This window comes from Schistocerca gregaria, chromosome 2 (assembly GCF_023897955.1).
Source record: "Schistocerca gregaria isolate iqSchGreg1 chromosome 2, iqSchGreg1.2, whole genome shotgun sequence".
NCBI lineage: Eukaryota > Metazoa > Arthropoda > Insecta > Orthoptera > Acrididae > Schistocerca > Schistocerca gregaria.
Window position 1 is genome coordinate 853,698,011 of NC_064921.1, and position 24,467 is coordinate 853,722,477.

Consider the following 24,467-nt stretch of genomic DNA (forward strand, 5'->3'; position numbering starts at 1 on the left):
AGAGGTGGTTGATCTGGGAACTGATTTCTCAGGATCTATGCACCCAGATTGCGTGAAAATGTAATCACATGTCAGTTCTAGTATAATATATTTGTCCAATGAATACCCGTTTCTCATCTGCATTTCTTCTTGGTGTAGAAATTTTAAATGGCCAGTAGTGTATTACTTAGAATTTAGATTACGACGAACAAACCAGTTTTCATCTGAAGAAATCGATTCGAACTCGATTGCTCACATTCGATTTCGGGTGTATAACGGCGCGACGTTTTGAGTAGGACTTTGTCACAAGTGATATGTACGGGAAAATGTTTTCATCTTCACCGATAACACGCGCGCTGCCCTTAGGAATTAAGAAAATCGACCGCGGCGAGACGTCGCCACGGAGTGACAGCTGCGCGCGCACAGCAGCCGCACTCGGAGCCGTTAGTTCCGCGGGCGGCCGCTAGCAGGCGCCGGGCGCTGGCGTCGCCGCCCGCCGTCGGTCCGGCCGGTGCGCGACTGCAGAGCCAGTCTGTCTGGTGGCAGGCAGAGTGAATGAACCCGCGCGCCGACAGCCCGGGACGTGTGTAGTGCGCCTGCGACGCCGACGTCTGCTCCGTACGGGACCTGTTCCGCTGAGCCGACACGCAACCCGGAGCGCGCCAGGGGTCGACTTCTCGCCGAGCCGAAGGTGAGTCCAGTGCACTTCCGGTCGGCCGCCGCCAGCTTGTGCCAACAAACTGCGGCCGGAATTATCCTCCTGAATGGATGACGTGTCTATTGTTCGGAACAAACGGCGCGCGGAGATACGGCTGCTGTCATAGCGGCACCGAAAACATAGGCTCCCAATGACCACACAGCTCTGACAGTGGAGCTGTACAGGGCTGTCATTTTAATTTATTCCGCTGAACTTGCTTCTAGAACCACGACAGGGATAAAAATCAATTCTGTAACAAACTGTATATTTACTGAAGATACGCTATGCCTGTACGCACATTTTCACGCCTTTTGTTTCTCATCATCACAAGATTCGTGAACTTCAGGATTCCCTTTCCACAAATGATTTTCCTAGCTGTACATACTGAAGAGTTATGCTGCTTTATACAGATCCTAGATTCACAGCTTCTGCTTTATGAATCTCCAAAATTTTGTCTGTCGTAATATCCAATGAAATTAACAGCTGCTCAATATAGTTATATCTTTGTGACTGGACCAAAACGCATTTTCTTATTAAGTGGGTTCTATTGTCATGTACTTGTAACGAGTTTTGGTGTTTTCGCACCATCATCAGGGACATATTAGTGTCCCAGATTTTGTGTTAAGTGTGGTCACACTTTATTGGGGGGGGGGGGGGGGGGCGAGACGTAAACACAACGTCAGGCACGAACCATCTTCCACACTGCACTGAAAGTTTCAAGTAATTTACCTGGTGACGGGAATTTCAACGCCAGAACACATTCTGGAGGTATAACAATAACAATGACTAATTTTAACGTTGCAAATGCTGTTTAGAAATTGTTCTTACAGCCCCATCTACACTCAACGTATGATTTCCGTACTAATTGTTTCTAATATGTTATCCAACCGTAACTGATGTAGTTTATACATTGTTTTTGTAACTCATCTTTGCTTTCTTCCAAAATTGTTACAACATATGCCTACATAATAAAATTTGCATATTTATTTCTGTTAATTTGTAAAACTCGATTTACCGCCTGTCTTCAGATCTTAACCAAATCATTTACATCCACAATATATTAGGTTAGTGGAAGGTTGCAGCCTTATTGGAGATGATGTAACAATTATGGAAGTAAGTTTATGTGAGCTACAACAAGCAGTGTATAAACTACATCAGTTAGGAAAAAGAGAGTGTAACCATCGCATATCAATAAAGAAAATCAAAATTTTGGCTGATATTGGGAAATATTCTAACCACTCAAAAATAATAGATAATATTCCACTTAAGCTTGTCTCTAGCTTTAACTTTTCAAGATGCTATATAAGCTATGATATGCACAAGAACATAGAAACTAAGATTAACAAATATTAATCAATATGCGAAATGATAAACAAAACATTCCAACCCAAAATACGGAAGGAAAAAATATTGAAATTTTCAAGACATTTGCTAGACCTGTATTGTTGTATGGAAGTTAATTGTGGGTCCCTAAAAAGCCTTGGTTGAAGTAAAATACAAACAACAGAAATGAAATTTTTCGCGAAAGCCAGGGAAGACCACATAAGAAATAATAATAGAAAGAAATTAAATTATAATGGGAACATCACCTACGGCGAAAGAGTGCAGAGAGAAACCCACGTCAGGCTATGCTATAAGAGGCAAGAAGGGACGTAGGAAAAGCCAGAACCAGGTGACCGAGAAAAGTGTATACGATACCGGAACAAGAGCGTGAACCTGAAACAGCGAAAGGAGGAGGAGGAGAAGAAGAAGAAGAAAAAGACGAGGATGATGGCGATGTTATTGAAGGGTAACCTGTGGAAACAACATGCGCAAGCAATACAGGTGGGATCTTCCTTCGGAAACCGTACGAAATCCTGAACGTTGAACGCCAAACAAGCAAGCGAGATTACGCATGTTTACAGTTTGTGAAAAATGTGGTCATTAGCTTCGTACAGCTATCTGTACCTGGTACCGCTGGGGATTGTTACGTCATTTCATAGCGTCGTCGTGTGATTCTGGGAAGTGCGTAGAATACCACAGTCTTGGGGAAAGTTGTATCTTAGGTGCTCGCTACACAGATAATCGATAGATGGTTGTGCAGCTTCAGCGCTAAACTTTCGGCGTCCAGTGTGCGGTTTCCCTGAGAGATCGACAGATAACTGAGTCCTGTAATACGCGCTGTTTTCTTAATCATTTTCATCTGATACCCTCTTTACTGCTTCTCTCTCTTTCTCACTTACATTGTGTGTCAGTCACGCCGATCTTAATCTTTCAGCTCTCAATTGGAAGCTCCATAATCATGGATGTCTAGAGAAATTATCCTTCTCTTTTCCACTTATTTTTCACCGCCTTGTTTCTTCATCTATTTTATCTGAAACATTTGCATTTAAATTGCTCTGAGCACTATGGGACAATATCTGAGGTCATCAGTCCCCTAGAACTTAGAACTACTTAAACCTAACTAACCTAAGGACATCACACACATCCATGCCCGAGGCAGGATTCGAACCTGCGACCGTAGCGGTCGCGCGGTTCCAGACTGAAGTGCCTAGAACCGCTCGGCCACACCGGTCTGCCATTTACATTTAACTCACTACCTTATTTTTCTTATTGTTACAACAGCACATTTCGGATGAAAGTGTCTTTTTAATATGTTCTTCAGTATTTACCAGGCTAGTGGAACAGTTCGCTATTTTTTTATATTTTGTCTCCATTTTCGACGAAACGGTAGCCTGTTATGGGATATGACAAGTGATACTTTACAGCAATTAGATCGCTATGTAGTGTTTCTGCCCAGCAATCGTCATGGTCAAACCCGGAACCTTCTTTCATGAACGATCGCTATGAAGCCTCCCTGTACCACACATTGTAGATGATTATCTCAAACTTATCTGCTGGACCGACCAAATAATCAAACGTTTTCTTAGGCCATCGTTTGAAACGTGATTCTATCTAGTCGCTCCAGCTGTCGACGTATGCATTTTTGTTTTCATGACAGTCTAGCCTCTGATGTCTTAGCAGTCCAGCATGATGAGTCAGAGAATGTGACGGAAAGACAACGGCGTGGGCGACTTTAGACAGTTGACGATCTTTTATTTGTTGGTCTCAGCTGACGCCGGCATGAATGGATCCAGGATTTCGTTGATCAGCGAGTTATTGTCAATGTTTTGTTTAGAAGCAAGCTGTACCGCATTTGTCGACGCTCCATAACTAGACTTGGTGAAGAAGACCAAACTTCGCCAGCGCGACAAGCGTAGAAAAGTATCTGTATTATCGGCTGATATTACGGACTAATGTGACACGCCATGTGGGATGCTGTAACTGAATGTTAGTATCAGTTCAGCAGAAAGCGTATTCCCACTACAGATCTATGTAAGATGGAGGCATTATCCATGCTAGTCGTAACTAATTATATATCTGCTTCGCAGAATTGGACTAGAACTGAAGTGTGGCAAAACTATAAGAAATAGTTAGCAACATTTATTAACAGCTAGGATACACAATTGCACTTTGGTAACAGTTAGATGGGTGGCACTTGTTTTCTTACCCCTAACACAATGAATTTTAAATAACTTTGCTCTCTGTGGGCAGTCTATGAGTTAGTCACAATGACTAAAAGGTACACTCGCCGTTAACTGTTCCTATTGCTCCATAAATAGCGACTGTTGTGTCGGAACTATAGGCTATTGAACGGAACTGCCAGAACTGTGCTAATTCTAAGAAATCGCGGAACTATATAACTGATGGCACTGCAGAAACAGTATGAACTGGAGTTTCAACGAAATTCACAGTCTCCGGCATCGTCCCCAGAACAGATCGTGGCCTCCTGCTTCTGCGTCGATTGGAAGGCTTGTACCAGATATTTCGAAGGTTCTGTGACAAACTGGTGTGGACTACCTAGACTTGCGCCATGGGCTGAGAATTTTAGGATCCCCTTAAATGGGGTAGGTACGCACTACACACCATAAGCAGCTACCCAAGTAGCTAACCGTGTGCGGGGTGTACACAAGTGCCCTTTTTATGGAGTACGCGCTCTCCATTCAGTTCAGATAACGATTTCTGTAGGAAACCCAAAAGTATCTGTGTGAGCTCCAAAGAAATGCCTCCTGCAGCTGAGATAATTAAAACCCTAGTGATTACCTGCCGATGAGTTCGCAACAAAGTGCCAGAGTTTGATGTACTCCTAACAAAAATTTGAAGCTCACATAATACAATGCACAAAATGTTGGTTAAAATCTGCAGTTGACCGTCCTGAGATCTTTGGGGGAAATTTAAGCGCATAGCGAAAGGATAGGCTAATGGAAAAAGGACGTGGTGTATTTGTTGTGTTGACTGTCAGAAGGAACAAATTACTTTTTTCATCTTCGATTTGCTCATTCGAGCTTTTTTTAATCGAGGAGATACCTCATTGTGCTTCTCCTCACTTCACCGCTTCGTCTCAGAATCGTACTCAAAACTTCAAGGAGAAATCATCTGTGATCACACTCCTGAACCATTTGTGGTCTTTGGCGATCCTCTCAAGATCAACGCACACATTTATTCGATTGTCATTCTGCCTAGCTATGAGGTTTTTCGGCATCATTTTGGCGCAAACCCCAAACCTTCGGTCAAAATTCTATGTACAGTGAAAGTGTTTAACAGGTCATCCATCATCCTTATTGTTAAACGTCGGTCTGATCTTACAAAATCACACACACGTTCTACGTTTTCGTCGCTTTTTGAAGTTGAAGGCCCCCCTGAGCACGGTTCATTTTCAACGTGTTCTCGGCCTGCCACAAAAACATTTGTGTCAGCAAAAACATTTTGCTCTTGATAAGGAATGTTTCCCATAGGTCTGTTCCAACGTTTCAAAGGTCACCTTAGCAGATTCTGCAAGTTTAACACAAACTCTCAGGCGTTCACCGTGATCTAAACTCCGTTGTTCCATTTTCGTAACACACAACGACAGCACAACTTCACTGAAGGCGCTCTCAAAAATCACGTGATGTCTGTACAGGCCTGGAACTCGAACTGATCATCTGGAAGGAATTAACACGGAGGCCTCCACAAGTAGAACAACACAGAGTTGCCAGATCTCTCGCATAGCTGTCAGTCTCATTACTTTTCTCACACCTCTCATAGGTTTTTGCTTCAGTTCTCCTTGGCATCCTACTCTCTCCCTGGACAAACAACAGAGGGGCAGAGTTAATGCTACTCGCACACCCTTTGTTAATTAATATTCAGTGCCGATGAAAATAGCTTCCTATCGTCTCGAAATCGATAAATACAGATTCAGCGTGGTTTTCAAGATAATCTTACAGCTTTCTACGGCAAAATAGTAGCAAGTTCAGGTAATGATGACGGAGGTGCATATCGACGACACACCCTTCTCTCCAAAGGAGACCATAAAGCCTCAAGAGTAATGTGATATGGCGACTGTAATGTGCCGGATAAATGTGACAATTCATCCTTGTGCTCACAAAATCGGACCTGGACGATGCGAGGTTTGGACAGGGCCCCTGTAGTCTTGGAATACACCATCGCAATTGCAGAACAAAAATCTTACCATGGGGTGGATCTGATCAGACATAATGGTCACAGAGTAATAATAGGGCCACGGAATGCTACGATGTTGTTGTTGTGGTCTTCAGTCTAGAGACTGGTTCGATGCAGCTCTCCATGCTTCTCAATCCTGTGCAAGCTTCTTCATCCCCCAGTACCTACTGCAACCTACATACTTCTGAATCTGTTTAGTGTATTCATCTCTTGGTCTCCGTCTACGATTTTTACCCTCCACGCTGTCCTCGAATACTAAATTGGTGATCCCTTGATGCCAAAGAAAATGCCCTACCAACCGATCCCTTCTTCTAGTCAAGTTGTGCCACAAATTTCTCTTCTCCTCAATCCTATCCAATACCTCCTCATTAGTTATGTGATCTACCCGTCTAATTTTCAGCAGTCTTCTGTAGCACTACATTTCGAAAGCTTCTATTCTCTACTTGTCTAATTTATTTATCGTCCACGTTTCACTTCCATACGTGGCTACACTCCATACAAGTACTTAAATCTATACTCGATGTTAAGAAATTTATCTTCTTCAGAAACGCTTTCCTTGCCATAGCCAGTCTACATTTTATATCGTCTCTACTTCGATCATCATCATTTTGCTCCCCAAATAGCAAAACTCATTTACTACTTTAAGTGTCTCATTTCCTAATCTAATTCCCTCAGCATCACCTGACTTAATTCGATTACATTCCATTATCTTCGTTTTGCTTTTGTTGATGTTCATCTTATATCCTCCTTTCGAGACACTGTCCATTCCGTTCAACTGCTCTTCCAAGTCCTTTGCTGTCTCTGACAGAACTACAATGTCATCGGCGAACCTCAAAGTTTTTATTTCTCCTCCAAGGATTTTAATACCTACTCCGAATTTTTCTGTTGCTTCCTTTACTGCTTGCTCAATTTACAGATTGAATAACATCGGGGATAGGCTACAACCCTGTCTCACTTCCTTCCCAACCACTGATTCCCTTTCATGCCCCTCGACTCATAACTGCCATTTGGTTTCTGTACTAATTGTAAGTAGCCTTTCGCTCCCTGTATCTTACCCTTGCCACCTTCAGAATTTGAAAGAGAGTATTCCAGTCAACGTTGCCAAAAGCTTTCTCTAAGTCTACAAATGCTAGAAACGTAGGTGAAACTTTCCTTAATCTAATTTCTAAGACATACCACGATATGGGTGTCCAAATCATCGCTGAACCGCGCCATATTTCACTCTTGGGACGTAAACTGGGCCACAAGTTGATAACGGTGTGAAACAAGACTCATCCGATCAAATGACTTCCTTCTATTGCTTCACACTTCAGGTTTTATGGCTTCATCACCACGTTTTCCCCTTAAGGGCTTTTACGTCACTGATGAGTGGCTTTGGAATTCCCCTGTTTCGAGAGCTAAAAAATGGCTGTGAGCACTATGGGACTTAACATCTATGGTCATCAGTCCCCTAGAACTTAGAACTACTTAAACGTAATTAACCTAAGAACAACACACAACACCCATCCATCACGAGGCAGAGAAAAATCCCTGCCCCCGCCGGGAATCGAATCCGGGAAGCGAGAACGCTACCCCACGACCACTAGATACGGGCTTTTGAGAGCTGCCTTCGGGTTTTCTTGGTGCTGACGTTGTTCATGAGTGCGAGATTTAGCTCTTCAGTGATTTTTGCAACCGTCATGCACTTATTTTTCGGCACAATCCTCTTCAATGACCGGCTGCCTCGATCACTCAAATACAATTTCGTCCGCCTTGTGACTTAGCGAATGAATTTTTTGCCGCTTTCCCTGTATATGGTGTAAATCTTAGTTACGGTGCCTCTTGAAGCACCAAACACTTAGGCTACCTTGTTTACGGAATTACCCACCATACGAGCACCAACAATTTGCCCACGCTCGAGCTCACTCAGCACTCACAACTACACAGAACACTGTTCCGACCAAGAGTGTCACTTGTAACATATTGATGACATTGCACAGGTGGCGTTCGTGGTCAGATACAACAGTGCAGTGTACAGACATGGCTAGTATCTACAGTTATGTTCAAGTACAGATTTATCGCGGAGTTTCCACATTTTTAGCCAATCCCTGTATGTGGTGTTCATGTTTGTGATCGTTTTATAATTTCATACAAGTAACTACGGGTAGTGGCGCTAGCGGTTGTAGCTACAGACGAGTAAGGGTGCTCGATATTGTCGTTATTGTAATAAAAGTAAAGGAGCTGGGAAAAAGATTTCAATCGGACCGTCTGAACAAATTGTATTTTCCTGCATCAGAATAAGTAGTTCAGGGAAACATTTTATGTCGCCGAATCAAGATCAGTTCTTTTGACAAAATTGTGACAGAGTTTAAGATTTTTTATCGTTTTCAACTAACATTTACAGTTTGATGATCTCTTTTGGTGGTCTCTTAGAAATACACTTGTTCATTTATAGTTACCCTCCTTTATGAATCCAAAGAACTCCAAAAAATAGAGTGTATTCTTGTTATGATTATGCGATTCATGTACAGTAATATCATTTTCAAAAGATCCTATACTGACAGCTAGACTCCGGTCAAAGCGAACATCGAGGAAATAAACATATTTTAACAAGCAATCTTGGCTGCTTAAAATTTTTATTTATCAGAAAATATCATATCATGCCCAGCAACATGCGCAACTTACATAAATCCAAACGCCAGGCAAACGCAGAATGTGCACTATCACCCAGCGACTTTCGTTCTCTAATGACTCAGCAGCCAACATAAGCTATGGACTCCAAGTGTTTGCCAATGAGTCACTCCCTTATGACAAAGGGTTGTCGTAATCAAGACCCCAATAATCATTCTATTCGTCATAAGACTGCAACGAGGCATGGGCCTGTCAACTAATTCCAGATGGTGAAAGTACAGGGCGCATTGAAAACAAATGACCAAAATTTTAGTGTGGTTTCCTCACACTTAAAGACCAGAAGTCCTATGGGATATACACACCGAGGTGACAAAGGTCACGCGATAGCGACATGCATATACAGGGTGGTCCATTGATCGTGACAGGTCCAAATATCTCACGAAATAAGCATCAAACGAAAAAACTACAAAGAACGAAACTCGTCTAGCTTGAAGGGGGAAACCAGATGGCGCTATGGATGGCCCGCTAGATGGCGCCGCCATAGGTCAAACCGATATCAACTGCATTTTTTAAAAATAGGAACCCCCATTTTTATTATTTATTCGTCTAGTACGTAAATAAATATGAATGTTTTAGTTGGATCACTTTTTTGGCTTTGTGATAGATGGCGCTGTAATAGTCGCAAACGTATAAGTACGTGATATCACGCAACGTTCCGCCAATGCGGGCGGTATTTGCTTCGTGATACATTACCCGTGTTAAAATGGACCGTTTACCAATGCGGAAAAGGTCGATATCGTATTGATGTATGGCTATTGTGATCAAAATGCCCAACGAGTGTCTGCTATGTATGCTGCTCGGTATCCTGGACGACATCATCCAAGTGTCCGGACCGTTCGCCGGATAATTGCGTTATTTAAGGAAACAGGAAGTGTTCACCCACGTGTGAAACGTCAACCACGACCTGCAACAAATTATGATGCCCAAGGAGATGTTTTAGCTGCTGTCGCGGCTAATCCGCACATCAGTACCAGACAAACTGCGCGAGAATCGGGAATCTCATAACCGTCGGTGTTGGGAATGCTACATCAACATCGATTGCACCCGTACCATATTTCTATGCACCAGGAATTGCATGGCGACGAGTTTGAACGTCGTGTACAGTTCTGCCACTGGGCACAAGAGAAATTACAAGACGATGACAGATTTTTTGCATGTGTTCTATTTAGCGACGAAGCGTCATTCACCAACAGCGGTAACGTAAACCGGCATAATATGCATTATTGGGCAAAGGAAAATCCATGATGGCTGCGATAAGTGGAACTTCAGGGACCTTGGCGGGTTAATGTATGGTGCGGCATTATGGGAGGAAGGATAATTGGCCCTCATTTCATCCATGGCAATCTAAATGGTGCAATGTATACTGATTTCCTACGTAATGTTCTACCGATGTTACTACAAGATCTTTCACTGCATGACAGAATGGCGATTTACTTCCAACACGATGGATGTCCGGCACATAGCTCACGTGCGTTTGAAGCGGTATTGAATAGCATATTTCATGACATGTGGATTGGCCGTCGAAGCACCTTACCATGGCCCGCACGATCATCGGATCTGACGTCCCCGGACTTCTTTCTGTGGAGAAAGTTGAAGGACATTTGCTATCGTGATCCACCGACAATGCCTGACAACATGCGTCAACGCATTGTCAATGCACGTGCGAACATTACGGAAGGCGAACTGTTCGCTGTTGAGAGGAATGTCGTTACACATATTGCCAAATGCATTGAGGATGACGGACATCTTTTTGAGCATTTATTGCATTAATGTGGTATTTGCAGGTAACCACGCTGTAACAGCATGCGTTCTCAGAAATGATAAGTTCACAAAGGTACATGTATCACATTGGAACAACCGAAATAAAATGTTCAAACGTGCCATAGTTCTGTATTTTAATTTAAAAAACCTACCTGTTACCAACTGTTCGTCTAAAATTGTGAGCCATATGTTTGTGACTATTACAGCGCCATCTATCACTAACAATAAGTGAAAGCCGGCCGGAGTAGCCGTGCGGTTCTAGGCGCTGCAGCCTGGAACCGAGCGACCGCTACGGTCGCAGGTTCGAATCCTGCCTCGGGCATGGATGTCTGTGATGTTCTTAGGTTAGTTAGGTTTAATTAGTTCTAAGTTCTGGGTGACTGATGACCTCAGAAGTTAAGTCGCATAGTGCTTAGAGCCATTTTTGAATAAGTGAAAAAAGTGGCCCAACTAAACCATTCGTGTTTCTTTACGTACTACACAAATATATAATAAAAAATGGGGATTCCTTTTTTTAAAAAAAACGCTGTTGATATCCGTTTGACCTATGGCGGCGCCATCTAGCGGGCCAGCCATAGCGCCATATGGTTTCCCCCTTCAAGCTAGACAAGTTTCGTTCTTTGTAGTTTTTTCACTTGACGCTTGTTTTGTGAGATATTTGGCCCGGTCACGATCAATCGACCACCCTGTATATAGAAGCCGGAAGTATTACATAGACAACGTATAAAAGGGTAAAAAGTTTCGCACGTGATTATGGCCGCACGACGGGAATTAACAGGCTTGAACGCGGAACCGTAGTTGAACTAGACGCATGCGACATTCCATTTCGGAAAATAGTTAGGGAATTCAATACTCTGAGTTGAACAGTGTCAAGAGGGTGTAGAGAATACCAAATTTCATGTATTACCTCCCACCACGGACAACGCAGAGGCCGACGGCCTTCACTCAACTACCGACAGCAGCGGCATTTGCATAGAGATGTCGGTGCTAACAGACAATCAACACTGCGTAAAATAACCACAGGGATCAATGACTCACGTATCCTTTAGGTGCGACCAAATTTGGCGTTAATGAGCTACGGCAGCAGACGACCGACGCGTGTGCCTGTACTAACAGCACGACGTCTCCTCCAGCCCTCTCCTGGGCTCTTGACCATATCGGCTGGACCTCCAGGAATGGAAAACCGTGGCCCTGTGTGATGAGTCCCCATCTCAGTCAGTAAGAGCTGACGGTAGGGTTCGAGTGTGGCACAGACCTCACGAAGCCATGGGCTATGTACTGTGCAAGCAGGTGGTGGCTTCACAATGGCGAGGCACTGTGCAAGCTGGTGAAGGTGGTTTCATAATGGCCTGGGGTGTGTCTACATGCAATGAAATGCGCCCTTTGGGTCAACCTAGCATATCATTGGCTGTAAACAGACTTGGAGACCATTTGCAGCCGTTTAAGGACTTTATGTTTTTGATACAATTTTTATGGATGACAGTGCGCCTTGTCACGTGGCACAATCATTGCGACTGGTTTGAAAAGAGTTTTGGACAATTCGAGCGAATGTTCGGCCACCCAGACAGCCCAACATGAATTCCATCGAACGTTTATGGGACATAACAGAGAGGTCACTTCGCATAAACAATCCAGCATCGGCAATACTTTCGCGATTATGGACGGATGTGAGGCAGCATGGCTCAGTGTTTCTGCATGGGACTTCACAGCGACTCGTTGAGTCCATGCCGCGTAGTTGCCACACTACACCGTACAAAAGGAGGTTCGACACGATAATAGTAGGGATCCCATGACTTTTGTCACCTTAGTCTGATGCTGTCATGGGTAATGGCAAAAACTGAGACTAGTGAGAAAGAGCCGTAACCGACTACAAAAAAATGGTTCAAATGGCTCTGAGCCCTATGGCACTTGACATCTGAGGTCATCAGTCCCCTGGAACTTAGAATTTAGGTTTAAGGACATCACACACATACATGCCCAAGGCAGGATTCGAACCTGCGACCGTAGCAGTCGCGCGGTTCCGGACTGAAGCACCTAGAACCGCTCGGCCACCGCGGCCGGCAACTGGCTACAGTATGAAGTACTACTGTAGTTGGTACAAATGTTTTTATCTCAAATTTCACGCCTTCAGTATTTAAACGAGAAATATAATGCTACTTCGAACAGCCTCAAGCGACTGGGAAGAAACACAGGTGAATCCTGTATATAGACCAATATCCTTAACAAGGTTTGCTGCAGACTCCTTGTACATATTCTCAGTTCGAATAAAACAAAATTCCTTGAGACAGAAAAGCTTCTTTCCTCAAATCAAGCACGGTTTTAGATAGCATCGCTCATGCAAAACTTACCTTGTGCTGTCATGAAATGATATCTTGCGAGCCATGGATGAAGAGCAACAGGCAGATTTCACACGCGTAGATTTCCGGAAAGCGTTTGACAAGATGCCCCTGTAGACTGTTAACAAATTGAGAAATGTACGGAATAGGTTCGAAGACATATGTGCGGCTTCTTGACAGCAAGTGTTCATCAGAGACTATGGTGTAGCCAGGAACGCCCAATGGCAGTTTGATAGGACCGTTTTTATTCTCTGCACGTCCGTAAATGGTCTGACAGACAGGATTAGTAGCAATCTGCGGCTGTTTGCTGTTGATGCTGCGATGTACGGGAAGCTATCGTTGTTGAGGACTGTAGAAGGATACAAGATGACTTATACAAAATTTCTTGTTAGTGGGACGAATGGCAGCTAGCTCCAAATAGTCTTTCGTATAGCCAGGGAACGCAATTCCATAATTTTCGAATACAGCATTAGTAGTGTGCAGCTTGACACAGTTAAGTCGATTAATATTTAGGTGTAACGTTACAGATTGATATGGAATGGAAAGAGCATGTGAGAATTGCGAGTCTGATATATTGGGAGAATTTTAGAAATGTGTGGATCAGCCATTAAGGAAACTGAGTGCTAGTGCAAACTTCTTGATTACTGTTAGAGTGTGTGGGATCCCTACCAGGTCGGATCGATACAATTCAGAGGCGTGCTGCTAGATTTGTTGGCGGTAGGTTCGATCAACACGCTAGCATTACGGAGATACTTCGTGAACTGAAATAGGTATACTTAGCAGAAGAAGAACTTCTTAGCCTAGATTGCTATAAAAAACTTTATTGTTGATGAACTTTATTGTAGATAACCTGTTTCGGGGAGACTTATCATCTTCAGATCTTCATAAATGGTACTACAAACATCTTGTGGCAGCTACGTACAAAATCTTTCCATTGAATTTACAGGTACATAAAACATGAAATGAGCGATGCATTGACGGGTCAAAACTAAACTTACTATGTAAATCACAATTCTCCAAAATGTCGGTCCGACAACATAACACGCCATGTCTACAAGGGCGCCACGAGGCTACCTGTTAGTTTTGAGGGGCCCTGGAAGGCATGGTGTGTTACGTTATGGTAACTATGTTTTCGCTAACTGTGATTTATATCTTAATTTTAATTTTGGCACGTCAGTGCATCGCTCATTTCATTTTTTTTGTACCTGGAAATTCAATGGAAAAATTTTGTGTGTAGCTGCGACAAGACTTTTGTAGTACCATTTATGAAGATCTGAAGATGGTAACTTAGTCTTACCGAAACCAGTTATCTACAATAAAGTATTTTTTAGTGATCTCGGGAGAGACGTTCTTTTTCTAAGTAAGCACTACAGATCGCCCCTTCGAGCTCAACGTGTGTAAACTAATCAAATGGGATTCCCTGGAGAGAAGAGGACGCTCTTTTTGCGGAACAGTATTGAGAGAAAAGGCATTTGAATGATTCTACTGCTGGCAAAGCTGGAAGAAAGTGTGGCGAATGAGGCGATCAGCTGGTACCCGAAACCACATATACAATGAGAAACGCTTCATGTTGTGACTCAAAATTTCGGTGAGAATCCGTACATGGAACACCTTAGAAATTCCGCATTAATGCTGTGTCAGTCTTCTATTAGTTACCTGTGTAGCGAGCGCGTGAGATACAAATTTCGCAAGGTTGAAGAATTCGCTAGCTTCCCAAACAGCATTTACTACTGTCGTTTGAGGGAGGCATTTTGCGTTCATGTGCCAAATATATTTTGAAATAATAATGTACAGATTTTCTATTAAAACCGACTGCGAGAAAAAAATGCTATCTATGATGTAAAAATTAGCGATTTCATTTTCTTTTTTGCACTCAGGACTCTGTCCAGGCCAGTCCATTATAGGGATGTTATTGTCGTGTAACTACTTCACCAAAGGCCGTGCATTATGAGCAGATGCTCAATCGTGTTGGAAGATGCAATCGCCATCCCAGAATTGCTGTTCAACAGCGGGAACCAAGTAGGTGCTTAAAACATCAATGCAGTCTTGTGCTGTGATAGTGCCACGCAAACAACAAGGGGTACTTCATGAAAAACACGACCACATCATAAGGCCACTGCCTCCGAATTTTACTGTTGCCACTACACACGCTGGCAGATGACGTTCACCAGGCATTCGTCATATCCATACCCTGCCATCGGATCGCCACATTTTGTATCGCGATTCGTCACTCTACACAACGTTTTCCACTGTTCAATCATCCAATGTTTACGCTCCTTACACAAAGCGAGGCGTCGTTTGACATTTACCGACATGATGTGTGACTTATGAGCAGCCGCTCGACCATGAAATCCAAGTTTTCTCACCTCCCACCTAATTGTCAATGTTCTGAAGTGGATCCTGATGCAGATTGGGATTCCTGTGTGATGGTCTGAATAGATTTCTGCCTACAGACAGATGTAAGTCAACAGAAGAGGTCGGCCTGTATGCTTTTGTGCTGCACGTGTTTCCACTTCACTATCACGTCGGAAACAGTGGACCCAGGGATGTTTAGGAGTGGGGAAGTCTCGCGCACAGACGTATGACACAAGTGACACCCAATCACCTGACCATGTTCGAAGTCCGTGAGTTCCGCGGAGAGCCCTATTCTGCTCTCTTACGATGTCTCATGACTACTGAGATCAATGATATGGAGTATCTGGCAGCACAATGCACCTGATATAACATTATGTGATATGTTTTGAGGGGTACCCGGATACTTCTGATCACATAGTGTATAATGACGAGCCAAAGAAACTGGTACGTTTGCCTAATATCATGTAGGGCCCCCATGAGCACGCAGAAGTGTCGAAACACGACGTGGCATGTACTAATGTCTGAAGTAGTACTGGAGGGAATTTTCAGCAAGAATCCTACAAGACTGTCCATAAATCTGTAAGAGATCTCTTCTGAACGTTGCAAGGCATCCCAGATGTGCTCAATAATGTTCATGTCTGGGGTGTTTGGTGGCCAGCGTTTGTGTTTAAACTCAGAAGAGTGTTCCTCGACCCACTCTGTGCTGGACGTGCTGGGTGTTGCATTGTCCTCCTGGAACTGTTCAAGTCCATCGGAATCACAATGGACATGAATGGATGAAGGTGATCTGATAGGATGTTACCTATCTGAGTCGCATCTAGACGCATCAGGGCTCCTATATCACTCCAACTGCACAAGGCCCACGCCATTAAAGAGCCCCCACCAGCTTGAACAGTCCTCTGCTGACATCCTGAGATGCATGGGTCCATGGATTCATGAGACTGTCTCCATACCCGTACACGTCCTTCCGCCCCATACAATTTGAAATGAGGTCCAAATGGTCCAAATGGCTCTGAGCACTATGAGACTTAACATCTATGGTCATCAGTCCCCTAGAACTTAGAACTACTTAAACCTAACTAACCTAAGGACATCACATAACACCCAGCCATCACGAGGCAGAGAAAATCCCTGACCCCGCCGGGAATCGAACTCGGGAACCCGGGCGTGGGAAGCGAGAACGCTACCGCACGACCACGAGATGCGGGCTGAAATGAGGCTTGTCCAACCAGGCAACATGTTTCCAGTCATCAACAGTCCAATGTCGGTGTTGACGGGCCCCGGCGAGGCATAAAGCTTTGTGTCATGCAGTCATCAAGGGTACACGGGTGGACTTTCGGCTCCGAAATCCCATATCAATGATGTTTCGTTGAATGGTTCGCCCGCTGACACTTGTTGATGGCCCAGCATTGAAATCGGCAGCTGTTTGGGGAAAGTGTGCACTTCTGTCACGTTCAACGATTCACTTCAGTCGTCGTTGGTCCCGTTCTTGCAGGCTCTTTTTCCGACCGCAGCGATGTCGGAGATTTGATGTTTTAGTGGATTCCTGATATTCACGGACACTCGTGAAATGGTCGTACGGGACAATCCCCACTTCATCGTTACCTCGGAGACGCTGTGTCCCGTCGGTTGTAGGCCGACTATAACCACGTTCAAACTCACCTAAATCTTGATAACCTGTCATTGTAGCAGCAGTAACCGATCTAACAAATGCGACATACACTTATATAGGCGTTGCCAACAGCAGCGCCGTATTCTGCCTGTTTATGTATGTATTTGAATATGCATGCCTATACCAGGTTTCTTTGGCTCTTCTGTGTATACATATAAATAACGTGCTGTTTTGTTTTCTTCAACACAGTCAGTTTTAACAGAAAACAGGGAAGCAGTGTTTACTGGTTATCCGTCTATGGTTAGCATACCACTATGGAATCTAAGTCGTCCGGATCTTTCTAATCCAACACGGTTGCAGATTAAAACTATTCGAAATAAGAAGCTACATCGTCACACATCCAGCAGCAGGACAATCGATTTACCCACTCATTTGAAGCGACTTCAGTTCCCAATCAAAGTTTCGTTTGCAGTACCAACGAACAAGGCTGAAAGACAAAGGAGAGGGAGGAAATGGACATAGAGAGCGGGAACGACGATATGGACAGAGAGAGGCGGGTGAAGCAGATGGACAGAGAGAAGTGGACGAGAAAATGGATAGAGAGAGGAGGGAGGCGGAGCTTTATCATTTAGCTACAATATAGCAGGTCAGCAACTGGAAGCAGTTAATTCCATAAATTATCTGGGAGCAGGCGTTAGGAGTGATTTAAAATGGAATGATCATATAAAGGGGATCGTCGGTAAAGCAGATGCCAGAATGAGATTCATTGGAAGAATCCTAAGGAAATACAATCCGAAAACAAAGGAAGTAGGTTACAGGACTCTGTTCGCCCACCGCTTGAATATTGCTCAGCAGGGTGGGATCCGCACCAGGTAGGGTTGATAGAAGAGATAGAGAAGATCCAACGGAGAGCAGCGCGCTTCGTTACAGGATCATTTAGTAATTGCGAATGCGTTACGGAGATGATAGATAAACTCCAGTGAAAGACTCTGCAGGAGAGACGCTCAGTAGCTCGGTACGGGCTTTTGTTGAAGTTTCGAGAACATACCTTCACCGAGGAGTCAAGCGGTATATTTATCCCTCCTACGTATATCTTGCGAAGAGATAGTGAGGATAAAGTCAGAGAGATTAGAACCCCCACAGAGGCATACCGACAATCATTCTTTCCACGAGCAATACGAGACTGGAATAGAAGGGAGAACCGATAGAGGTACTCAAAGTACCCTCCGCCACACACCGCCAGGGGCCTTGCGGAGTATGGATGTAGATGTAGATGTAAATGTAGATGTACAGAGAGAGGAAGAGGGGAGGAGGAGGAGGAAATGGACAATGAGATTGAGGAGTGGGACGTGAACAGGGAGGTGGGAGGGAGGAAACAGATTAGGACGTACATCCAATTCCCACATGCACGAGGGGTATTCAATAAGTAACGCAGTACATTCTTTTTCTAGGCCAATTTCAGCTGAAAAAAATGGGGAATTCATTTGAGGCACGCCGTGGAATATTCCCGCTTCAACCACTATAGTTTCATGAAGTTATGACAGGTGGCGGCGCTAAATTTAGCCTTCAGACTGGTGTCTATAATGGAGGTGCATCCCTAGCAGAAAGCTGAGTTTTTTTGGCGGCAAACCAGAGCATCACTGATATTCATAGGCGCTTGCAGAATGCCTACGGAGACCCGGTAATAAACAAAAGCTCGGTGTTTCGATGGACGAGTCGTCTGTCACCAACGCAACAAGGTTGTGCGAACCTGTCCGGTTTTCCACGTGCCGGCAGGTCACTCACAGCTCTGACCCTTGCACGAACTTCTCCATGACAACGCAAAGCCTCACATAAGTCTGCGCGCGCGGGAGGATGTCACAGTACTCCACTGTCCTGCTGCGATCTGGAAATAAATGATTTATGTCAAGACAAACAATAGCAGACGATTTGAGAATTTGTGTTAAGGAATCGTAGCAAATGAATGGATCAGGGAGTTGTGTGGATTAGAAGAAATAGTTAACGATTGTGATGGAAATGAAGTGGAAATGAACAAGACATGTAGACAATTGAACGTGTAGAAGACGGATCAAGAAAGTTGTGTACTGGAATGAAGGAGGTATGAAACTCACGAGACGACGGTCTAATGGAAGGGCGTTTAAAACATGCAACACGAACGACGCGTATAGCGAAGGGCAGTGGACAAGTCTATAGGAGGTATTTATTAAGCAGCGGATTGCAAACGGTTATAGCCTTTGGTATTTCAGTAGCGATTTGAAATTTCGTTTTATCATCTTGTAGGTGGCGTCAGCGCAAACAAATAATGCTCACCGCTCGTTCCATGCGACAACCAGTCTCAAATGTCTATTTCCAATTATTAACAAGAAATGTTTCACTGTGAACTTTTGTGTATCCATTCCATACAATGTTTCTAAATTAGTCTATTACGATATTCAGTTTAACAACATGCGTTAACACAGACCTCAAAACACGAAGAATAGCCAGTATACTAGCAGCGACTGGGTAACGGGCCGCCAAGCGAGAAAACGCAATTCGGACAAGAAAGGCGAGAGCTAAAAATGTTTACCGACATGACAAATGTTAGATGACAAATCGCTAAACCGATTATCGGATAGACTAATTTCCGACCAAGCAATCGAATGCGCACATAAAATTTCGCTTTCAAAACACATTTGGTTTGCACCCGGAAATTAACCAACTTTTTTCCGTTGACACGATGAGCAGTATTTGTAAGGCCTGGCTCCATCTTCACATTCAGTGGTGTACCTGGATGTCTGCAAAATGTGTTGCGAAAAGAGGTAACAGCAAAGAAGTATAAGGTCTGCCCAACTGAAAAGGAGACCTTCACTGTAGCGGCGTTGTACGTAATCGCAGTGGGTGAATGTGTTTACCAAGAGATGATGTGGTATTCCCATCTGCGCAAGTGGAGTTAACGGCTTAGAATCAATTTCCTCTTTTCTTGGGAGCAGTTTCCGCAGTTCATTGTATAATGGATTCCTCCCAATCAGCACAAAGAGCGATAATTCGATTTCTTTGCGCGGAAGGGGAGAATACCTCACATATTTATCGCAGAATGGAAAAGGTGTACGGAGAGCAGTGTCTCTCAAGGTACACAATTTCTGGTGGTGTCAGCGTTATGAGGCGAAAAGTCGACAAGCAAACGAACCGTGCGCCACATAATTCACGAAGGGGTGCTAAAGCGTCTCTCGGAGAACCAAAAGATTGCGAGAATGTGTGTTTGTGTGACCTGTCAGTTAATAAACAAGGAGCAAGGAACGGATTTCATTGCTCACAAGAGAAACTCCCCATAGCACCCCCACACAGATTTAGTGATAAGATGGCCCAGTGGATAGCCCGTCATAAATTGAACACAGATCAAGAATGAAAACAGAAAGAAGTTGTAGCGAACTGTGAAAAGAGAAGCAAAATTGAAACAGTAAACGGTCTAAGATCAAGATGTTTTACATCGAGCATATTTGGATAGCCGCGGAGTTGTGGTTGTGTGATTACGGTGGGCTCCGAAGGAGTTGAGTTCAAATGGTTCAAATGGCTCTGACCACTATGGGACTTGACATCAGAGGTCATCAGAGAGGATCCGAACCCGCGACCGTAGCGGTCGCGCAATTGCAGACTGAAGCACCTAGAACCGCTCGGCAACAACGGCCGGCCAGCTCCGAAGGGGCTTCCGGGACGGTAGCTCAGCGTGTTCGGTCAGAGGAATAGCTGACCTCTGTAATTAACTGGATTAACGATGAACTTGAACGGGTGTCATGGGACGTCCGCTCTGAACAAATGCAACGAACAGTAACGAGCAAAATGAGATAAAAAAGGGGAGGGAGAGAACGGTGTTCAAATCTCCCTCGTGCCTCATATACATTTTTTCACAAAATTATGAGCTGCCCGTACGGCCATTGATGTGTCTGTTCGCCTCAGTCATATTTGTGTCTGTGTCTTGGTGTAACGCCCTTTTGCAAGATTGATGTGCACGGAACGGACCTCAAGAATTATTTTTTTTTAGTCATCGCTCTTGTGATTCGTTTGATGCGGCACGCCAGGATTTTCTATCCTGTGCCAACCTCTTCAACTCAGAGTAGCACTTGCAAACCACGTCCTGAATTATATGCTGGATGTATTCCAATCTCTGTCTTCCTCTATAGTGTTTGCCCTCTACAGCTCCCTCTGGTACCATGGAAGTCATTATCTCATGTCTTAACAGATATCCTTTCACCCTGTTCCTCCTCCTTGCTAGTGTTTTCCACATATTCCTTTCCTCTCTGATTCTGCGCAGAACCTCCTCGTTCCTTACCTTATCAAACCACCTAATTTTCAACATTCCTCTGTGGTACCACATATCAAATGCTTCGATTCTCTTCTGTTCCTGTTTTCCCACAGTCCATGTTTCACTACCATACAATAATGTGCTCCAAACGTACATTCTCAGGAATTTCTTCCTCAAATTAAGGTCTATGTTGGCACTAGTAGACTTCTCTTGGCCAGGAATGACCGTTTTGCAAGTGCTAGTCTGCTTTTGATGTCCTCTCTGCTCCGTTCGTCATTGGTTATTTCGCTGGATAGATATCAGAATTCCTTAACTTTATCTGCTTCGTGACCGTCAATCCTGATGTTAAGTTTCTCGCTCTTCTCATTTCTGCTACTTCTCAATACTTCGCCTATCTTCGATTTACTCTCAGTTCGTATTGTGTTAATTACATTCAGCAGATCCTGTAATTCTTCTTCACTTTCACTCAGGACAGCAATGCTATCAGCGAATCTTATCATTATATGATTTCACCTTGAATTTTAATTCCACCGCTGAACCGTTCTCATATTTCCATCACTGCTTCTTCGATGTATAAATTGAACAGTAGGGATGAAAGACCACATACTTCTCTTACGTCCTTTTTAATCCGACCTATTCGTTCTTGCTCGTTCACACTTATTATTATCTCTTGTCTCTTGTACATATTGTATGTTACACGTCTCTCCATGTAGCTTATCCCTATTTTTCTCAGAATTTCGAACGTCTTGCACCATTTCCCATTGTCGAACGCTTTTTCCAGGTCGTCAAATCCTATGAACGTGTCTTGATTTTTCTTTAGTCTTGCTTCCATTATTAACCGTAAGTCAGACTTGCGTCTCTCGTGCCTTTACCTTTCCTAAAGCCAAACTGATAGTAACCTGACACATCTCAATCCTCAATTTTCTTTTCCATTCTTTTGTATATTACTCTTGTGAGCAACTTGGATGCATGAGCTGGTAAGCTGATTGTGCGATGATTCTAGCACTTGTCAGCTCTTGCAGTCTTCGGAACCGAGTGGATTATATTTTTCCGATAGTCAGGTGGTATGTCGCCAGAGATTCGTACATTCTACACGCTGTGAGGTAACGGGCGAGTTCTGAGGAAGTAGGGGTCGCACGGGCTGGTCGGCGGGCGCGGGCCGCTCGTTAGCGAACACGTGGTGGGAAACGTTAGCCGCACGAGAGGGGTAGCCTCAGCGCATGGTCCACCCTAGAGAGCCCGTATACAGAGAGGGTGGCCATAGGTGAAGTTGCCCGTGATTGGTTGATCAGTTGTGGCGCCATTTTTCTTCCAAACGTGTCTCGCGCTTCCTATGTTCGCCGTGCTTTTGAGTTGAATTGTAGTTCAGAGGACGTTTCAAAACGATTAAAAGGTACTTGAATTATTGAGAGACTTGTTATGCGTTGTGCATACATGTTCGATTTAGTCGAATATCGGTTTTAGTACGTAATTAGCGTCTGCGATCTTAAATACGAGTTGAAACAATGAAGCGTTTTGCAATGAAGTTGGTAGGCCTACATGTTTGAAGTAAACACTGTAGTAATTGTACAGTATTGTTTTTGACATCTGTAATTCGTTCTGAAGACGTTCGTAAACGATGCCAGGTTGTGCTGCATTTGGTTGTTCCAATAGAGACGAAGGTGGATTTCGCATGTTAGCATTTCCACGCAATGTAGAAAGATGAAAGCTGTGAGCAGTCGGAGTCAACAGGGCTGACTTTATTTCGTTCCGCAGCAGAACACTAGGCATTATTTTGGTTTCAATATTATTGCCTGACTGTTGACGCAGGCAAGATGTAAGGATGTTTTCCGCAGCTGAAACATTATTTGTAGAAAATAACTGTAGGTACTCTTGAAGACAGTTTTTAATAGGCCTACTTTCTGTGAGGTAGAAGGGATACGGTAGTTTTCTTGTTATATTTGGTCGTTATTACAGTAGTCTACATTTAACATTCCCTGATTTTTCTAATCTTTTTCGTTTGTTATCTACGAGAGGTATTCAGTATATATATGAAAGAAAGCAGTTGTTTACTTGTGACATGCAAAAAGTTTGAAGACGTGACAAGAAGTACTACTAGGTCTCACACTTTTTGCATGTCACAAGTAAACAACTGCTTTGACTTTCATTCATCTGACGTAATACAGGTACGTTAAATCTTCAGCGTTATGCACTTCCGATACAACACAAATGCTATACACCATATTTTTTTATTTACGTTACTTTCATTGCAATATGTCTGGTAAAGGAACTTTAAAGGAGATAAATGCAAGTAACGAATAATTTTTACAGCCACTGTATCGAATTTTCCTGTGCTGTACATAGTAGGCTACTATGAGTATACTATAGCTGCAAAGAAAGGCATTTAACGAATGATTTCGCCATATTGTCTTGTGCTTTTGATTCGGTGAGTGTGTACTCCACTACTGGCCATTCAAAAGTCCCGCCCGCAGTTTGGCAGAAAAATGGCCGCCGTATCGTCCGGTTGACCACTCTGTCCCTATACAGGCTCTCTAGTGCCAAAGATGGCGGACTTTGTGAAGGCATCATGGCAGACATTTCACAGTTCGTATAGAAATTAATAGTAGCTAGATGAGTCATACCTCAAAAAGAAACATGTACATTACTACTATTTGCACGACGATTCTGGTAGTGTAATCAGATTTTCAATATCTTTACTAGATTAAAGTTTAGTATCTGACGGTAAATTATGCAAGTAACACCCAGCAACGAAATTCCAAAACATAAACGCTTCATCCGATTTCGTCGATAGACGTGTCTTTAGAAAGCTATTAGTGTAAACCTAAATTGGTATGAATTACAGGCATGTAACTTAAATAGTACTTGAGTTATTGGAGGTCAAAGTGGCCGACTACTATCGATCACTCAGGCCATAAGTACTCCACAGTTACACGAAAAGACGGTAGCAGCAGGCTTTTCAATATATTGATTCACCCATGTCTTTGTTAATAACCGATATATGCTATTCATGAAGAAATTGGTTAAATATTTACTGTGTGTTAGGAGGCACATAGATGTTAGGCTACTGGCCTACCTTTTGCTTCTTTTCTTTTGATATACACTCCTGGAAATGGAAAAAATAACACATTGACACCGGTGCGTCAGACCCACCATACTTGCTCCGGACACTGCGAGAGGGCTGTACAAGCAATGATCACACGCGCGGCACAGCGGACACACCAGGAACCGCGGTGTTGGCCGTCGAATGGCGCTAGCTGCGCA

General features: G+C 43.7%; 1 protein-coding gene across 2 annotated transcripts in view; it reads left to right on the plus strand.

Moving 5' to 3' along the window:
• The first annotated feature begins 430 nt into the window (after positions 1 to 430).
• LOC126335220 (uncharacterized) overlaps positions 431 to 24,467 on the plus strand; it is a 494,861-nt gene continuing 470,824 nt past the window's right edge. The window contains exon 1 of one of the 2 annotated variants that reach the window (XM_049998251.1): positions 431 to 670. The gene's annotated coding sequence lies outside the window, so the exon portion shown is untranslated. The remainder of the gene's footprint in view (positions 671 to 24,467) is intronic. The other variant, XM_049998254.1, reaches the window with a different exon arrangement.